This window comes from Anomalospiza imberbis, chromosome 12, assembly GCF_031753505.1.
Source record: "Anomalospiza imberbis isolate Cuckoo-Finch-1a 21T00152 chromosome 12, ASM3175350v1, whole genome shotgun sequence".
Classification (NCBI taxonomy): domain Eukaryota; kingdom Metazoa; phylum Chordata; class Aves; order Passeriformes; family Viduidae; genus Anomalospiza; species Anomalospiza imberbis.
Window position 1 is genome coordinate 1,180,330 of NC_089692.1, and position 20,515 is coordinate 1,200,844.

The 20,515-nt window shown below is 43.3% G+C and overlaps 1 long non-coding RNA gene across 1 annotated transcript; it reads right to left on the reverse strand.

Annotated features, from left to right (window-relative positions):
• Positions 1-254: 254 nt before the first annotated feature.
• On the reverse strand, positions 255-19,821 carry LOC137480999 (uncharacterized). Its single transcript, XR_011003246.1, has 3 exons — positions 19,491-19,821; positions 711-829; positions 255-358 (listed from the first exon to the last, which is right to left on the reverse strand). It is a non-coding gene; the product is annotated as an uncharacterized lncRNA (long non-coding RNA).
• Between the last annotated feature and the right edge of the window lie 694 nt (positions 19,822-20,515).

Sequence of the window (20,515 nt, forward strand, 5' to 3'; positions counted from 1 at the left end):
CCCTCTGAACAATATCTCACTGCCCAGTTTTACAACAGGAGAGATCCAGCCAGGGCGGGGTACCAGAGGGTACCAGAGAGGAAGTACCTGTCTGTTCATGGGCTTGCCACTCACCTGTGATATGCCTTTGGACAGGCAAGTTTGTTCCTTTTTCTTGCCATGCCATGCTCAGTCCTTTATTTTAATTCTAGATCCTCAGGGTAGAGATTCTTCCAGTCTCTGGCTGTTAAGACCTGTACCATGCTGGTGCTCCTCTGCAGCTTCTGTTTCCCAGGAAGTGTTAGAGACACTGCACTCTGTAGCATTTTCTGCATTTCACAGAGCTGAGCATAAAGCTGACCATGAAATGGAGATGTACCTGATGGAGAGGCAAGTACAGGCAAGGATAAACCACAGAGAATCTACAATCCTCCTTCTGCATCAGGTCCTTGATAAAGGCAGAGATAAATCTTTCTGGCAGAGAGCTGTGTGAACAGGCACCACTGCTCCCAAGTCCCCTTGGCCATGGGGCAAATCCTGTGTGGATCACTTTGCAATTACACCTGCAATTTTTACTATAATGTGTCCCTCTGATGCAAATGCATCCCAAAACTCTATGTGGACTCTGCAGTTATGCCCAAATCTCAACCATGGTAGAAATGTCCCTTATGTTGGAAGCACCAACAGCTCAGAGGTCACAGCAGCACCAGGGCAAGGCACTCCATGCTCACCTGAAGCTGCAGGTGGCATTTCCAGTAGGCAGCATTGCAAAATCCAGGTCAGCATTTAGTTTGGGTATTTTCCAAATTTTCCAAATCCCAGCCTGGATTTTTCAGCCAGCCTCTTACTTCTGGAAGAAAGCAGCACAACTTTCCCTGTCACAGTATTGCTGAGTATTTGCACAGCTCCACCACTCCCTGACCCACCAGGCACACTCTCCACAGCACTACACTCCCTGGCAGTTTGCTCGCCTGGAACAAACTGGCTCATCTGAATGTGCCATTATGATCACTTTGCAGATCCATGTTGCCTGTACACAGCACCCCAGACAGCCCTCATCCCTAAAGCACTACAATTCCTCACAAACAGAAAGCACTGGCACCAAATGCTTCTCCCCACCTCACCTTCAGAGGGGTGGAGCTGCCTTTTATTGCTTCCATTTCTCAGGCTCTGATAGAAGCAGTTTCTCTGATACAAATCTGTGCTCCTCTCTGGAGAAGGGAGTTTTACATGTACATGGAGAGGTTTGTGAAACTTCCCTTTCTGCAAACAGAACTCATTTCTCTGGGCAGAGAGCTCAGATGTGGCACTAAACCTGCATGGACTGGTCAAACACAGGACACAGCAGGGTGCCAATATTTTAAAAATGGCTTTAAAATCTGAGGTTGGTGACAGAGTCTGAAAGGACGACAGCAAGGGGGGCAGAGTGATAAGTTTGACTGTTCTCAGATTACTGAATCACTGAACAGATGGACTGGTTCCATACAAACCTGCTACAGCCCTTCCAAAACAAGGAGTACCAGACATATGCACAGACAATTTTACACACAAAAGTGTGCTCAGCTACCCTGATGCTCACAATTTTGGCAACTCAGAGACAAATCTGTTGTTTTAGCAAAGAGAACAGTGCCTTTTTTTTTTTTTTTTTTTTGTTCTCTTACTTTCATGACAACCTGGTTGTCTGCAGCAGAGATGATCAGGTGGAAGAAAGTTGTTCTGTATTTGCATGACAGTGAGCACAGTATGTTACAGACTGGGAAGACATTGCCCAGCACTTCCCATCATCTACCTCTCCGACTCACGGAGAGGCTTGGAATGATCACACCCAGAACGCTTCACTCCAAAGTACCCTGGAGCCTGTTTGCAGCAGTGTTCACTAGGTCTAAAAACAGTTCTGCAGCAGCACAAGGTGCATGAAATAGAGCAAGTCCAGCAGTGGGAGCCAGGACTGCCTGGAAGAGGCTGACAATCAACCCTGAAATTGCAGATTACTTCCTGGGGAAGAATATTTAGGAATGGCCTGGCTTTGAGTCTGTACTTGTCCATCCGCACCATTTCAGTGGCAATCTCACAGCTGTGCCTTCTTCCAGCAAGCACTGGCTGTTCTTTCCCACTCAAACATCACTATCAGTCATAAACATTTAGACAAGTGGGTGAATTTTTAAGTGTGGGGAACTCTAACAGCTGTGATGTTTGATTAGTTCCATAAGAAATCACACATGTAAAATGTATTAGAGACAACTAAACCTCCCAATTGCTCTGAGGTCCATGGACAGGTGGTCGAGAGCTGGGTGAGCAATCCTGGTCTGTCCAGGACCTTCTCTGGAATGGGAACTCAGGCCATTTGTCCCAGAGCCTGGAGAACATGAGGAGGACATTTGCTGGTGTCAGATGAGGAAGATGCTGTAGGAAGGAGACAAGAGGGAACAAGGAGGAGGAGAACATGCTGGACATGCAAGACTCTCACTGCTGCTCAGACCAGCAACCAAAAGATGGAAGCAAAATAAAATTGGAGGCCCCACTGGAAATGGAAGAAATAAACACTGAGCATTCCTTAACTACAAACCAGATTGTTTGGATAACGGAGGGCTTCAGATTCTATGGGAAACTCCATTGCTGGTACTTTCTACAATTTGAGGATGTGACCTCATACAAACTTGTTAGACTTCTGTGATACAATTATTGTTGATGTGGGGTGATTACAGATGTAAAAGCTGTCTGAGGTATCTGAATTTTGACACTGAATTTGAAACTACTCCAAGCTCAGATCCAGAGGATTTATTTGGGCTCATTTCCAGTTAAAACACACAGCTGAGCTCACGTGATTCCATGGAATAAGGTAGTTTCTAATCAAATGACTGCAGTATTAGCAATAGATAGCTTCATGTTTCTGTCAGAAGCCTTATTATTTTTCCTTATTATTTTTCCTGCCTCAAAGGAAACAACCAGAGCTGCTGTGGCTGCCTCAAAGGCTGGTGAACAAGATCCATTAAACCTTTGTTTAGAACAGCTACACTGGCTGAAACACTTTGTTTCAGGAAGAATCTTACTCAAGTAAGAGGTTCATATCTCAGAAAAACATCTTTCAGTACTCTACATTAATTAAAGATAAGGTGATATCATTACAGAGATAGACATTGTTATCTCCCCTCTAATGTTATCAAGGCTGTTTTTATGTCTGCAGATGAACACTTCCAGACAAAGATATTTTTGAAAACCTCCCATTGTGTTTGAAAGCATCTACTAAATAGAATTACAAAGTTTCACTGGGTAGCATATTTTTGGTGTGATCCACAGCTCACTGAAGTCAAGAGGAAGGCATGTAAAATTCTGGTTAACTGTCTCTACTCTGAAAATTTGGGTTTTTCAGCAAGTGCATTTATTATATCAAATGTATACTGAGTTTCTCTTATTTTGTTGGCTGTTAAATAAATGTTCAAAGGAGATATTTTCAAGAATCTACCTGGGTTAAGTTTGACAAGAAACACTCACTGGAGCAAGGGAGCAAGAAAAGTCTGGGAATTTTTAGTTACAGCCAAAATTTCCAACTCTTCAGTGCTGAAAGCACTGAGAACATAGGATGGATTTTTTTTTCTTCAGCACCAAAAAAAATTTCATTGCTTTAGATTAGAACCAGTAACTACAGTTGGAACCAATATCTAACAGTGCTTGAAATGAGAAGTTTACACATAATAGCAATTATTTACTTAATTTTATGGGGAACACAAGGAAAGGAGCCCTTAAAGTGGGGGAGAAGGGACTCTTGATGTTGGCTTTGCTGAACTCCTGGGAAAATATTTTTTATTATTTGAAACCTAACACAAAACCACTCCCAACACCTGACTCATGCCCATGTGTGCCCTGCAGCATCTGCTGAGGGGGCACCGGGAACTGCCACCAGGAAACCTCAGAAGAGAGCAGTGGCTGCCCCCCAAAACGGGGAGCTGACCTCTGTCAAGAGATGGGAATGTTCAACAGAAACCAGTGGTGAAAACCAGATGGTGTTTGTGTCGAACGTTGTGTGTTTACAAATAAATTCAGCTTTGCTTTAGTATTTTCCAATGCTGTTCTAGCAAAGAGGAGCTCTAAGTCCCTGGCTCTCAGCATGGAGGAATCCCCACATGTGTCTGCATTCAGGTAAAGAAGACTCAGAGCTGTGGCTGGAGTTGTTCCCTAAGCATCGAACCAGAGCAGTAACAAGTGATTAAAGCCCCTTTCTCTCTCAAAACTCAAACTCTGCACTTTTCCTCGCAGTTCAGACAGATTGTAAGGTGGTGCCTAATGGACCGCTGGGGTTTTATTCCTCCTTCCCTGTTAAGGCAAGCAGCTCCCATCAACTCTGCTTCTGGGGCTTAAGGGAAATCCAAACTAAACGGCACTGCCTAATTTCCAGATTTAACTCCTGAGCATCCTTTCATATGGAAAATTCCAATCATAAGCTTGAGTTGGTTCGTGCCAGTCCCAGTTCACAGTGAGGTTGGATAAAACCCCACAGCAAGTGTAATGGAGATAAGGTACCATGGTTGCCATGGCATTTCCCCAGACCAAAGTGATCCCTTGCTCTCAGAATGCCCTGAGTGAAGGCCCCTGTACAGGGTAATGACAGCCAGGCTTCACTGAGGTCTGTGGAAACCCTTGGAGCGGCACAGAGATGTCTCTGCCAGGAGCTGTGCTGCCCTCAGGTGAAAACTAATCAGTGAACTATTCCAATATACAAAACTGCTTCTTGCTCTATTTTCAGAAATACATGGCTGCTATCAGGTATCAGTTCACAAACTGATTTACAAACTGATTCTGCTTAAGATTTGGTTCAGTTTCCCAACTAGCACAAGTTAGATAAAATAGTAATGAACTTCAAACTATGCACATCATGGGAAAGGTGAGACCACAGCAAAAGTGCTGCTAGACCCAGCCAGAGTTCTGCTGCATGCCTGGTGGAGAAAGAATTCAAGGTTAGCATTTAAAATGCAAGGTCAAAAGCAGCTAAAATTTTGGAACTGGGGCAGATTCCTGGTGTTTCCATGCTCTGTGATGCAGACAGGCATTGAGGGCTTTTTCCAATAGCTGAACACCAAAGTGCCAAAATGGAACACTCCAGCACTCCTAAAATTCTCCAGGCACCCCTTGTCCTACCTGTACCCCAAAAATCTGGCTTTTATGGATTGCACCACCCTGTGAACAAAAGGAGCCCTGAGAAAGTTTAGCAACCTGATTATCTCCATAGAATTTTTTATGCTACAGAACAATAAAAAAACATTAACAGCAGTTTGTGTGTTCACCTGTGCTGTAAGTGCATGTGGAGGCTCCTTGCAACTTGGAAAGCAACTCTGAAACCTCTTTAGGGAGATAAAATTAAAAGAAAGACTAGAAAGCTACTGTAAAGTTGCTGAAAGAAACACAGATTATGTTTCAATGACCTTCTTGAGGTGTATTCTTTACTCTGAGTCATTTGTACATGTTTGCATCCACAAAGAACCTGGAAAGGAAATTATTCTGTGCACAAAGGCCAAAAGCTGACACTGTTCACCTACAGAGCTGGTGAGTTCTTGTTTGTGTTCCCAATCTCTTTCTAAGATTTTTAAAAACTGAAGTGTCAGAGAGGTTAAAACTATTTTTTAAAGCAATAAGTTCTTCACAATCTCCCTGAAAATCAAAAGAAAATTGTTACAAGTGTTACATTTTTTATGTTGAACTCTGAAAAAGAAGTGCAGAAGTGCTTTTTGCTAAATTTGGGTCTGGCTTATGGGAAGATTTTTCTCTTGCCACATCAGCTGTATCAGTTTCAGGGCCACACTCAGGGTCAGCACAGGATTAATGACCAGGAGTGCCTCCTATCAGCATTCCCTGCTTACCTTTCCCTCTGAAAAGAGCTGCAGCCAAACACTGCATCTTTCATCAGGATAATTCAACTCACACTAATGGAGGAGAAGGGAGAGAGAGGGCTAAGGTCTCCAGCTCTAAGTTTGAGAGGACTCTTTTCCTGTGGCCAACCCCTCTATGGCATCCTTGCCCAGAATCCTTTTAACTGTGTGTGATGAGGGGAGACCAGTACAGGAATTGGAACCTAAACTGGGGCAAAATAAATTCAGAATTACAGAAAATGGGTCCTGATCATCTCTTCCCTTCAGTTTCTGGGAGATTTGGGAAGGAAGCTTCTCGTTCCCCTACAATCAGGCCCTGCTCCCTGAGCTGCTTTCCTACCTCCAAGCCAAAATATTCCTGCTATGCCCAGATCAGTGTTATAGATGGATAATGAGATGATTGGCTCTTGCAATTAAGGAATAACTATTGTGTGAATATTAAGAGAAGCTTTATTGATGTATAATTACGTTATTGTAGTTTAGATGTCCTCTGTCCTCCCCATAGTCCCCTTTCCCCCCCCCCATATTGTTCCCACCAGACAGCCTGGGTTGTCTAGGACGGGTAGAAAGAAGGTGAGCACATGTGCCCCTTCCATTGGGCAGCTGGGAATGGAAGAGCTTGTTGCTCAGGGGGTGCTGCATGACAACACCTGACCTCCAAGCAAGTTACAAGAAAGCAATCTCCACTGATAAATGGCAAAGAGCTGCCTGACAGACGTCAGGAGGGGCCAGGCTTGGCTGGTGCAACCCCCAGGGGTATAAAAGACTGAGCATCCCTCTTGAAGATGAACTGACCACGTGGTGTCCACGAGGGCAGTTCCCAGCGCTGCAAATTTTTCCTTATGTAGTCCTTTTGTTGTATTTTTGCTAAAGTTTAATAAACCTTTTACATTTTCAAAGCCAGCAGTTGTTTCTCACATCAGGGATGTCTGCAGGAGGTGGTGGGAGCCTGCCCCAACCCCACGAGTGCTCCCCTGAGCTTTCAGAGCTTTGCCTCCTGCTCTTGCCACCCTTTGGGCAGCCCTTGCCACCTTTCCAGTGCCAGGAGCAGTTCCCAAATCTCAGCCCTGCTGGGCTCCACTGCCACTCTCTAGCTTTAGAAAGATTCCTTGCGTGTTTTGAGAGGCTCATCTGCAGCAAACGCCTCAATGCTGGTTTGGTGACAAGTGACTTCTGAAAATAGTACATTTATTCAATGAGCTTAAGCACAGCAGTCCCAGTTGTTGATGCTCCTCATGAAAATATTGATTCTAAGCTCCCTAGCTTAGAATGTTTTGATCCACATTCTGGGCCTATTGATCTACCTTTGATACTTCAATCAAACTGCTGTTTATATCAACTGCAAATTCATCTGATCTCTCCAAAATAATTAGATTAATCACAGGAGGATCTACAAAAGCCCTGCATTGATTGATTATGTCTTCATGCTCTCCTGGGGAAAACAGGTAAATTTTAAAATGTGAAAAAGACAGTTGTTAGCCTTTTCATTCTGGCATCTTTGAAATATTTTTAGTCTCACTTTTCCTTTTATGATCTCAGGCTTTTACAAGATTGCAGGCTCACAGCATGCTTAGTTATGATTTTTTCAGTGGCTGACATTTTGCAATACATAATGATTTAGCCAATATGAGCAGAACTATCATTACACAATTTATTGTTCCCCGAAGTATTATTTGTTATAGAGACTATTATGCTTAGGACTTACATGTTACAGAATTTTTATGAGAATTGTTTTAAATTCCAAGGAAATTAATCCCTCCCTTCACACCTCCTGCTCCAAGATTTCCATTTTGCAAAGCAAAGAAAAAGTATTCAAGCACAAAAGTGGGGGTAGTAGGGACTGAAATCATCAGCACTTTTCTTTGCATAAAAAACAAATGAAGACTCCAGGATTTTATTTTTAAGAGCAAAATTTTCCTTTGATTTGCACCACAGAAACACCAGTGATGCCAATGGGATTTGTGTGTAAGTCCTGAGCCCAGCTGAAATAAGAATGGTGGCTGAAATGCCTCTGTTCAAAAATGCATATTTTATTTGATGAATGAATTGCTAAAAGAAAAAAAAAGGCACTAGAATTTTTTTCCATTCTGGAAACAATGACTTTCTACAATAATCCTATTGTTCAGTCATCACTACAGCCTCTAGTGGAACCGTGCCCAGAAGGATGAAACATTTTGTGCTAAACCTTTTCCAGGGGCCTTCTACATTAATCAATAGTTTTGATTACTCAATCCTATGATTATTCCATTTTTTGGAACAAACCATTAGGGTTATTAATTACACTGAGACAGCTGTTTATCTTCCAGTAGAACAAAAAGAGCTCATCCTGCCACTGCCAGGGAGCTGTTTAATGCACTGCTGAACTTGGCTCAGCCTCTTCCTTCTTCCCTCGCCTCTGGTGGTGTCAGAGGATGAAAGGGTCAGACCTGGGCTTGGGCAGCCACAGGAGCTTCCCTGGAGATCAGAGTGCTGCTGCTGCTGGTCACTTCTGGGAACCTAGTCCTCAATTTGGGAAGGAGCTGGAGGCTGGGGAGGGAGAACAAGGCTTGTGTGATGTTGAGAGTGAGCTGGGCCAAGGGCACATCAAAAATCAGGGATGGATGTAACTGGAGAGAAGGAGGGGAGAGGCAGGAGGAGGAAAAAAAAATACATGAAGGAGAAACATTGTTAATTTGGGGGGGGGGGGGGGGGAGGTGTTTGGCTTCCCATGCATGCATAATGAGGGGTAATTAGCTCTGCCTGCACAGTGAATTTCTGCATCCCAATCAGCAAACAAGAAAATCCTGGAACTGCTCTTCAGCAAGAGGAGAGCGACACCCCAGAGCTGAGTGGGACTGGGATGGATCGAGGGAAATCATTGTCTGTGCAAGACGATGCTGGAGAGCTGAAAGAGGAAGCACAAGTGCTGCAAGGACATACTTGATGATTCTTCAAGATGGCAAGAGAACAAAGGAGGGGGTGGTTTTCAGGCATTTCCTTTCCACAATGGAAGCAGCCCTGTATTTATGGAGACAGTCACTCCCCTGAAAGGACTGTCTTCTCTTACCTTGCTAATTATGAAAGGTTCTGGTGATTTTTTTTTTAGTTAAGAAAACAGAGTCTGTTTCCTTTGCTCAGAGCAGGAATCATTGTCTGGTTGTGTAACTCAGAAGCTTCCAGAGTGGAGAGTGTGGGAGCCCCCAGCTCCCAGCGCTGCTGTGCTGTGCTCAGGGAACATCACAGCCCCTGCAGGGACATCTCCTGCCTGGAAATGGCACAGGCAGCTCAGCACAGAGCCTTCAGTGCCTGCTCAAGGTGTTCAAGGATCACCTTGAACATGGATTGGGCACGTGTGGGATCCAGCACTCCTGGGGAGGAGGAGGAGGAGGAATAATCCCACACATCTGCCTGACACAGAGCTGCCACACCTCAGCCCATTGAGGCACTCTGTGTCACCTGAATGTCACACAGAGCAACGGCCTGCTGCTATTACTATGGCAAGCATAAATATTCCACCTCCATCCCTTGGAAAAGATTTCCTTTTTTCCCTTTTCCAGGGATTAATTTCTTTTTCTCTGTGCCATTCACTGGATCGTGTCCTGCCTTTCTTCTCCAAGTGATTTGGCAGCAATGCTTCAACTACTGTTTCAAAAAGCCAGGCTATTTTATTCTGAGTCTCTACAGTACACAGCATGACAGAGGCCCTTTACATCCTTCTAAATATTAATAAAAAAAGAACAGTATGGAACTTCACTTGGGTTTGGGAAAAGCTGCACTGTACAAGATGCTAAAACCAAAGTCGTTTGTTCATTTCTGTCTGAAACAGTTTGAGGTTTTTATGGCCCAAGAAGTGAGAATAAATTTACAGTCTCATTTTCCAAAATGAACACAGAAAAATGAAAATCAATTAAGAGAATTTTTGCAGCTTTCTTGGATTCACATCTCTGAGGTTTTATACCAGCTTTTCCCTGCAATGTTTTAATTCAAAGATTCACATTGTACGTAAGTTGGAAGAAATCTCAAGGACATATACTGATTTTTATAGAGAATTGGGGTAAACCACTTTTTCTCTTGCTATACCAAAATGAATCCTAAATATTTTATGGGATAAAAAATCCCAACAGAGTTGAAAGTAACAGTAATAAGAAAGGCCCTGCTTCAGCTCCACTGGGCTCCTTCAGGAGCTGGGGAGAGATGACTTTTCATTTATCTACAATTTTCAAACTATGGGAAGAGTGTTAAAAGTAAAAAGCAAAACTCCAGTGCTCCCAGCCTTGGAGATCACTTCACCTGCAACCTGGCAATGGCTGCTGGGTCCTGAGCACCCACAGCATTTTACAGGCCCATTGGAGAAATTACTTCTCCCTGAATAATTAATGAAGCAGCTCTGCACAACCCTCTCATTTCACTTATGGCAAAGAGAATTGAAACCACCGGCATATTCTAAAGATTCTCTTGCAAAATGTCATCTTTTGAGATGCAAATACCAGGCCAGAAATAATATCCCGTCTTCTATTAATGCTCTAGTCCTTAGACTTCAGGAAAAGAAGAATTAAATCAATAAGCAACTTCAATTTCTACTCCTTCTCTCAAGTTTCTTTTAAATCAATATGCAGCTAAAATCTCATAGTTAAATAAACCATGCTTACATATTGCTTCAATTACTGTCATCTAACCTCTTTCAGCTTGATATCCATTATCTTATCTCCAATGGATAAATACTCACCCTTGGGAAAGGACCTGTGAATAATAAACAAGAAAATTGAGTTGTTCTCTTAAGACAGATGTCACTTGGCACAAGAAGTGGTGATCAAATGATCCAAAATAGCACTTAAGTTGATCAAATTAAGGAAGAAGCATTTTTGCTTTTCTCTTTTTTTTGTTTTTTGGGTACTTTTTTTTTTTTTTTTTTTGGTCCACAGATGTCATGTAACAGGATCAGATCCTCCTACCTGCTGTTCCTGAAAGAATTAGTTCCTAAAATGCAAGTTTTAGCAAATGTCCTTCTCCAGCAATGCCCGACTCTACCTCAACAGAGACAAAATCTGAGGTGCCAGACAAAAGGAATCCAGGCAAAGTAAATAATATGTTAAAGCCAGTGCAATCTGGATAAACAGTAGATTCATATTTGGTTTTGGCAAGAAAACCAGAGGGAGAGGCCTCTCCGTTTTGCAGGGATCTGGAAAAAGTGAAGAGCCTATGGAAGGCTAATAAAACTTTTCTGGCACACAATCTGGAAGTCTCAGCAGTTTCTGCTTTCAGAAAGAATGCATTCTGCTTTTAACTCCACACAATGCCTCATTGCTGCTTTCATGTGCTCCAGACCAAGGAGACTTTCTACAAACAGCCCAAAAATCAATAGATGTTATTCTGCCTCAGCCAGGTGTGTGCTCTTTGAAAACAAACTGAGACATCTCAACATCACACAATGGCTCGGCCGGCTCTGCCTCCAGGAAGAGAGACTGCAACACAGGCAGGACGTGCCGGCTTTGCAAAGGTTGTGGAGCACTGCAAATGAGTGGAGGAGGAAAAAACAAAGGGAAGAAAGCCCTTCTGATTCTCCTCTCAGGGGACACAACCTGCAATATGACAGCTTTCACCTATGACATCAGCCAGTCTGAGCTTCAATTCAGCTGGGTACTTAACTCACCTTTTACTCTAAGCCTGTGAACAGACTGAATTCCTCCCAGTTTTGAATAGAAATTGATAGCTATTTAGTTATAAATGCCTGGCCAGATCAAGGCCCAAGTCACTTGGATGATGAGGTTTATTGCCAGACAGGATAAGGAGCAGGAGCAAAGGTTATGCAGTTTCTTATTCCTTGGCTGGAAAAAGGATGTCAAAGAGAGATGAATGCAGGAAATACTCCTTAAACATAAAGCCCACAAACGGCACTGCCTCCTAACAAACCTTGACACTGTAGTAACAGCTCTGCACCGTGGCTTGTGGCTGGAGAACAGCCAGAGAATGCTTAAGGAACTTACTCCCTTCTTACGAGAATTAAATCAAGGAGAAGCCTGGATGAGAATAAGCCATGTGCCAGAGCCCCAGCACAGCCATCTGATCCAGGACAAATGGCACCATCCTCCACAAACCCAGCTGCTCCTGCGCTCTGGTTTAAATCTGAAAACAGGTTTTTCACCAGTTCCATTTACACGACGAGTTCAGAAGACTTATTTTTCATTCCAGAAGAGAATTAACACAAATGTCAGAAGTTGCCAGGGAACAGACTGTCACCCTCCAACTGCTTCCCTCCCTTCAAATACTTGGAGGATATTGTACTTCACATATCGCCCTTTAATCCTGTGTTCTGCTGCAGCTTTTTAATATGTACTTGCTGTATCTGTACAAAATCTCAGAATGCAGACTAGCCTAGCAGACAGAGCTTTGGCTTGGGATTTAGGAGAACTGCGAGCTGTTAAAAGCTGTTACAAAGGCTGCTGTAAGTGACTTCCTCACTCTGCTTCAAGCTCTACATTTTGGCAGTGTAAAATCGACACACTTTTGAAATCGGTGGATGGAAAATATCTCAGACTTTAAAACACAGGAGAAAGCTTAAACACGCCCAAAACGCATTCTTGGTGGAAAGGAGATGAAAGCAGCCCATACAGAACCCCCAAGAAGTCAGTTTGTAGCAACTGCCCTGCACAGCTTCCACGGGTCATTTCTGAAGGCACCAACCCTGCCTATTTCTAGGGCACACCAACCCAGGCTATTTCTTAGTGCCCCCAGCCCTTCCCATTTCTTAGGGCACAAACCCTACCCATTTCTTAGGGCCACCAGCCCCGCAGTGCCCAGCCTCCCCTGGCTGACAGGCCACCCCTTGCTTGCTTTAGGCCACCCATGGGCAGGGAGTGTCTCACCAGGGATTCAGCATGGACTGGAACGCTCACCTGAAAGCCCTGGGTTTGCATTTCCCCGTGCTGCACTCAGTGCCCAGCCAAGGGGTGCCCAGTGATCCACCTGGGTTCTGTCTGCAGTGCAAACCCTTACAGAGAAGGTGGTTCAGTTTTACCAACACTGTGCTTCACCTGAGACCCCCTAAAGGCAAAATAGCCACAGCTGACACTTAAGGACACTTCCATCCTGATCCAGGGAAAATGCCAAAGCAAGCTGCAATTCCTCTCCAGCATTGTATGAAGTGGCCTCGAGCTCTGCAGGGATGAGTGACCAGCAGAGGGGTTTTTGTCACTGTCCTTGCCTCTGCCAACTGCTTCTGAAACAGGGCTCCAGCAGCATGAAATGCCCACCTGTGTTAGGTAGGCTTAAAGTGTGTTAAAAGGTAACTGCCTTCACAAAATACTGTTTTCAATTTATTATTTACCAAAATTCACATTTCATTGGTGCTTCCAAGGTGAAACACCCTACACAGTTTAAAGCCTGATATTCAGCATGTAGACACAGGCTAGTCTAATCCTGCTAAATCTCATTCTTTCCAGTTCTCTCTCCATGTTTCTTTTCCCTTAAATCCCCAGCTGAAGATGGCAACTTTTCCCTACAATAACAACTAGCAATGATAGGCTGCATCCTGATGGCCTGTGCTGCCAGAACCAGACACTGATGCTGGAAATATGAAAATCACTAGAACACAACCTTTGAAATGGCACAATATATCTGACATGAGCTTGCAGCTTCTGGATTGTTCATTTACATTCAAAGGAAGCTTGGAGTGAAAGAAGTTCTGCCATTTGGCAGAAGTTAAAGCAATCCCCAGAAGTAGTGGGCAGGTGCTGACATCCCAAAGAGACTGTCCCAAGGAGTGATAACTCTGGGCTTTCTCAGCTGAGGTGCAAAGGCTGAGCAGGCCAGACCAGGCTGCTCATTCCACCTCTGTGAGTGCCCAGAGGAGAAAGCACAGAGCCCATGAGCACAGCAGGGACACAGAGCCCTTCAGGCTCCTCAGTGCTCTCCACTGGAAATCAGATGAGTGCTGGCAAGAGCAGGAAAACTCTTTTTTGAGGAGATCCAGGCTGCTAGTGTCAGTTCCAGTGACAATCACATCAGGCTGCCTGCACAGATGGGGGGAGTTCATCCCCTCCCAGACAAATTTACTCTCCAAAGCAATCATACTGAAAGAAAAGCTTGTTGAATGAGCTATACAGCAGGTTACTCAAAAGTATCATCTATATTTTCAAGAACCAAGGAAGAGAAAATTGACAAGATTAGATTTTGAAAGCACTAGCTAAGTGCAATGCTTATGAAACTCAGGTTCTTGTCCTTCTAGAAAACAAAGTCTGATGGGGTTGCCCTCATGAATTACTTTTCATCTGATTCTCACCACAGCCCTGGCTAAAAAAAAAGCACAAGTTCAGTCACCTCTCTCTCATATCCAGATATTGAACTGGAAAAACTGCAGAGATCAGAAGCTTCCCCCAGGACCACGGTGGACTTTTCTATAAAAGCAACAGGATGAAGGAGCTTAGGGAGTCAGACATCCAGTTCCTCTTACAAAAAATGGCTGGTTTTCTCCTGCTGAAATAAGAGCCTGGTCTACCCAGTTTGGTAACGTTATGTTTTATCATTTTAGGCTTGTTGAAAGTCCATTAATGAGGCAGGAAATTTACCTCCTTTGGATTTCTTAGGATCTGGGCGCCCAATTCCTCTGGGCTCTTTCCCTGCAGAGGAAGTTGATCTGGAGCAGCTTGTTGCCTTGTCGCCAGGCAGATCTGTGTGCACCACATGCTTTACATGTTCCATAACTTACACACATAAAATCCTCTTTTCCCTCAAATTTACAGCATAATATGCACGTTTCATAACTGTGCTGCATGCAGACTGTCATGGGACAACACAAACTGCACAGGCTGCACAGCTCACCTGCCAACACAACTCGCTGGAAAAATTCCTATTTCTGTCTGGAGGGATGGCTGATTTTATAAAACAAACCAACAGCCTAAAATCCTGCTCCATAAGGGTTTCCACGCTAAAACCTGGAATGTACTAACATATGTTTTGTGTGTAAAGTGTGACAGAGCTGTAGTCAGCAGAAACTGAATTCAGAAATAAATACTTTGGGAAACATTTCCTGATGTGGTTGGAAAAAGATGCTGTCTGAAGAAGGAGCACATTTATTCAGAGGTCAAGAGCACTGCTCAGTGTTCAGCCTCCTAATGCAGAGAGGCCTTTGCTGGCCACAGAACAGTTTTTGTCTGTACATCTGCTTACAATGTCATTGCTGGGGACTTTCTGATACTCATGACAGGGTTTACAGCATTACAATACTGTTTTCTTTCTATTTCAATGATTCTGGTAGGTGCTAGGTCCGTTCAGAGGGTGATGGTTGCTTTGGAAGAATTCAGAAAGCTCTGTGCTTTCAAATACAGCAAACCACTCCATAAATGTCCCTGTGAAAGATGAGGCAATTCTGAAGAATTTTACAAACAGTGCAAACAATGTATTTAATAGTAACCAAAATGGACTTGAACAATTTGATGACTTTCCAGTCTTAAATTCCAAGAGCATTTATAGATGCATTGTAAGAGGAAGTAATTCAGACTTTCCAAAAGCCCAGCCTGGTTAGTTAGGACCACAAAGACAAACTGGTCAGTGAAGCTCAGGCAATTCCAGGGCACCTGTAAGCTGCCTCCAAGCACACATTCTGTGGCATTTGCCAGCTCTGAGGCAAGCAAAGGATGTCAGCTTTGAGAAAGAGCAAATACAGAAGCTCAGAACACCCAATGGGTGGAGCACAATTTGTGCAGCTGCCTGTATGTCAGAGTCCAGGAATCCCTCTGGCTGCCCTGGCTGTCTTGAGACCCTGGCAGGGGGCTCAGAGACCCTGGCACGAAGTCAAAAACATCTGTGGCTTCGATTTTAGCTCATGGAAAAAGCTGCCAACTCTGTGTGAGGAATTACAAGCCACAAGGGTTTGAGTAGTGTGGTAGTTGAATTAACACAGGGTGAAAAAGTAGAATTTTGGGGCTTTTCAGAATGGGGTTCAGGGGGACAATAAATAAAATAAATAAATAAATAAATAGATAGATAGATAAATAAAATAAATAAAATTTTTAAAAGGGATTTGGGTGTGTCCTGACCTTCTTCTCCTTCTTCTTGTCCTCCATGTCTTGCTGTGATGGTGACACTTTTCTGTTGGTTTAAGGTAGAGACACACTGTCTGATATAGATGACAGATATTGGCACGTTATTGTAAACATACTACACGTAGTTTTTGGCATAAAATGTGAACACCGCCCTGAGAGCAGACAGAATGCCATGGCCGACCTGCTGGACAGAGCTCAGCAGGGCAGAGAAAGAAAGTTATAGATAAGGAAAAATAAACAACCTTGAGAACCTCATTCAGACTCCTCCTTTGGCTGCACAGGCTGGGAGAACAAGAACTTTTACAATCTTGGGGTCATGCCGACCCACAGACCCCGAGACCTGTACAACGCAGAGCTGGTGCTGAGCTTTCCCAAACATTTCACTGCTTTTCTGCACGTCCTGAAGAAGCCCCATGGCTGCTGCCAGGAGAACCCTGACGGAAACGTGATCATCTGACAAATAGATTTCACCTTCTAGCAGTTCCCAGCAGTAGGGAAGTGTTTGCTGAAGGAAAAGTTCTCCCTGGGGCTCTTCAGGCCTGACAGTTTCAATGATGCACTTTTAAAAGCTTCCCTTTAAATGTTTCAATAAAAAATGCTGTAAATGCCTTAATGGCAGGAAATTACATATTTAAAATAAAGAAATTAGCAAAAATCCCCCAGACCTGCTTTACAATGGATTCAAACCCAGCGAATCCCTCAGCTGAATGCCCAGCCCTGCCACAAACGTGTCCTGCAGTGTGAAACTGCCAGAGCCACCCCCATTTGTCTCTGCCCAGGAGACAAACAACTCTGCCACACTTTCTGAAACAGGTAGAACATGAACTCCAAATGCTGCAGCCTCTAAGGCTCAACAGCTGCATTTTAAACTGTTCTGGTTTGAAAAGCAAAACCAGTGAGAGACTTCAAGTCAGAAATACAATTTATTAGGAAAAGAAAAAAAAACAAAAAATATATGCAATAATACAAAAGGAAAGAAAACAACCACTGACAGAGTCAGAATACAACCCGACACTTGGGTGGTGGTGGGAGTCCAGACTGGAATGGCCTCAGTCTTCCCGAAGTGGCAGATGTTGTTCTGTCAGATCTTGTAGAAGGGTGTAATCTTCCTCTGACAGTCCAGTGGAGAAACCCCAGCTGTTCCCAGTGGGAAGCTGCCTTGGGTCTCAGGAACCCAGATTATATTCAGTCAGGAAATGCTTGTCTCCTCCCTCTGGGCGGAGCATCCCACAATGGGATGGTGTAATTTCAACAGTCATGCAGTGACATTGAATGGGCCATTAACAACAGATATCTTCCCGGGGGAAAGATAAGAAGATAAGAGAAAAGGAGGAGGTAGAAAAGATAAGAAGAAACTGCTCACAGATGGGAAATGAATAACATCTTGCATTTCCACCTGGCACATAAACAAAAAAAATTTCAAGGAAGTTCCTTGAGTAGATAAAAGTTGCCTTGGTACAAAGGGAGATGCTCACCCAATTAAAAGCACAAAGCCTTCTTCAGATATGTCCTTATGAAGGGAACTGTAAATCCATTTTATTTCTCCATGTATTCAGGCAGGATTTCCTTTTGATCACGGCCACTTGCTCCCTCCCCCACGGGATGGATTAGCAGGAAGCACAGCCAGGGCAGACCTGGACACTCTTCCCACTCAGCCAAAGGTGTGGAAAGCCACAGAAGTGATGAAAGGAAGAATATGACCTTGATTCTTTCTTTTTCCCATACTATGTGTAAATACTAAAACTAAATCCATAACTTGAAGCATTCTTTGAGGAGAAGGGGAAGGGGGAAAAAAGCAAAAAAACAACCCAGGTTTTAACAGTATGAAAATGAGTTCTGGCTCCTTTTAACCAGAAATGGGGCCACAGTGACCAGGTGAAATTTTGGGATTTTGCATTACTGCACCATTTTACAATTTGCTGTTTAAAAAAAAAAAAAAAAAAAAAAAAGTAATTTTCTAGATTTTAAGTACTAGATACTTTTGATATTTTTCCTTTTTGTCCTCCTGAAATGTCTGTCTCTGCATTTTGCCATTTTTACCTCTTCCACAGCAGGTTTTTCTCCTCCTTCCCTTTCCTACATTTGGAATTTATGGGCCCTTTGCCATTGAAAGGAAGAAGCCTCTTGCTGCTCTCACAGGCACTGCTTGTTCCCTGAATATTTAAATAGCCCTGCTCCTTTCATGAGCTGTGAGACACCTACATCAAGGACCAAAGGATCTAAGCAATGACCCTGATATTTAGATCTAAGGAGTTGTTGATAGCCAAGTTCACCCTCAGCACAGCTTCCCTGAATTTGAAAGACTCACACGTGGGATAGATTTGGTCCTCTGTGTTGAAGTTGTAGGGCTGATCTAGGGATACATAATAAGCAAAGACATTTGAGGCAGTTCAGCATCTTTCAGGGTAAGGATTTTTAGATCTGTACCTTTGTTCCCAAAAGAGTTAAATGAATAATGAAATCTCCCTGCAGTGAGAACAGCTGAACTTAATTCAGAGGAAATTTCTCAAAGAACTGCCTTGGTGCCTTGCAAATGTGCCTGTCAAAAAGGGCTGCTCCTCCCCAGGTATTTGTTTTAAAAATTCCCTGCCTATAGGATTACACAGAGCATCTCAGAAGAGACTTAGGCTTAAAGCAGGTTTGCATTTTGTAGGTTTTAAAATAATGCTTTTCTATTAGTGTAACTGTGAAGCACTCAAAATTGACTACTTAACAAAATTAATTTCAAGGTAATAACTCTTCAGATAAACAAAATACAAACTTCTGAAGATCAGTACAATTTCTTTGAGCAGTTAATTCTTTCTTCTCTACAATAACAACCCTCAGTTTAGAGTGCATTTCTAAAATTGTCCCTATATCAGATTTGAGGGTTCCATTCTTAAGCTTCAAGTGTTTCAAACAAATTACAAAACAACCTCAATATCTGATTACACAGCACATACCTCAGGAGACAATGCCATCCTTTGCAGTCCAGAAGGAACAAAGTTAAACCCTGATGTAATTCCTTACGATCACAAAATTGACCTAATAGTGGAATTCTAACATCTTTAACTTAGGCAGAAATAACATTCTTGTCTTCAATATTCAACAGAGTAAAGCTAAACCTGTGATAACTGCAAGAATTACTGAAACCACCCTCAACATTTGTAAGATACTTTGATTTTCACCTCTCCAGGAGTTACAGTGCACATGTAGACATTTTTTTAAAAGGCCACCAGCAAAAGGACATTTACAAAAGTGCAGCATTTTGATTGGATTTTTCAGACTCTAAAAAGGTTACCTAAATATGGGACAGTTAATCTTGATGGTTTTGGTAGGTTGACTCAACTTCCAAGCAAGAAAGAGGTGTGGAACTACCAAAGCTGAATTCTCCCAGAGAACCCCTTCCTCTGTCAGTCCCCAGGTTCATTAAACTTTCAGAGCTGATTTCCAAGCTACTGTTTGCTTTTGTGTTTTTGTCAGCCAATCCACACAAGGAAAACAAATTGGATGGACTAGTTCCAAGCAGCCTGCCAATAAAAAATTTAAGCACTACTATCTAGAAGTAAAGTTTAAACAGAATTTTAAACTAAATCAAAATGTCAGAGTAAAGGACCATCAATGTAACGAGCTCTGCTGCACTGCTCTTTACCTGAGATCTTGCAATAGAACTTCTTCTTCCCCGAGTCTGAGGAGCCATAACTCAGACTCTGATGCCTTTGTGCACTGCTCAGAGGCCTCTGGAAAACAAAAACCAGCCCAGCACTGCCCTGCTCCCCACAGGTGCCTCTTCAGCAGAAAACCTGGCAGAGGAGATGGTTTCTGTAAGAAATCCCTGTTGAGGCAGGGGAAGCCTTGGATTTCGGTGTGTGTGGAACTTGGCAGTGCCTGGGAAACGTGCTCTGTGCTGGCTGTCAGGAGTGTCTGTAGAACCTGGCAGCTGGGCCACGGGTCTGGGTTTGTCTGCAGGGAAAGCTTCCCATCACTCAAATTCTGTTCTGCCAATTCTGCTGTGCTGGTCTGGTTTAAGTCCCAGGATAAACATAGCACAGGAAAGGAATTTTAGGGTTTTTCCCTCAAGATAATTAACTCCAGTCTGGATGAATCACTTTTATTCTGGAATACAGTTTCTAGGAGAGGTATACAAGGGAAACAACTTTGCTGCATGGACAGGGCTTAAAGAGTTATACAAAAAAAGTTCCAAAGGAACTTCCACATTTCTGCAAAGTGCCAGCTCAATGAAAACCAGCAGCAAATAAAACAACTTGGAGAGAGCAGGCTGGGGAAAAAGGTTGCTTTAGGAATGGCTGTGAGAGCAAAAGGCAGGGATGTGAGAGCTACAGAGCCTTTCTAAAAATCACTCAGTGATGTTCCAGCTGAGTTGAAAAATTAAAATAAAAGCGCTGGGCTTTACAGCACACTCGGCATTGTTTGTTTTGTCTGCCAAGTCTATTCCTCTTCCTTCAATGGAGTGCTTGTGGTTTGGCAGTGACTTTTTAGCCATTTCTGTCTGTCTCCATCTGAGGCCCCAAACTTGCGTTTCTGAAGTGTCACATAAGTGGAAATTTGTTCTGCTGTTCCCCAGCTTCAGCAAGCGTGAGAGTCTTTGTCCCTCACTATTTATGCCATTTCAGCAAGCACTTGGAGAATGAAAACATCAACTCTCCCATCCAGGCA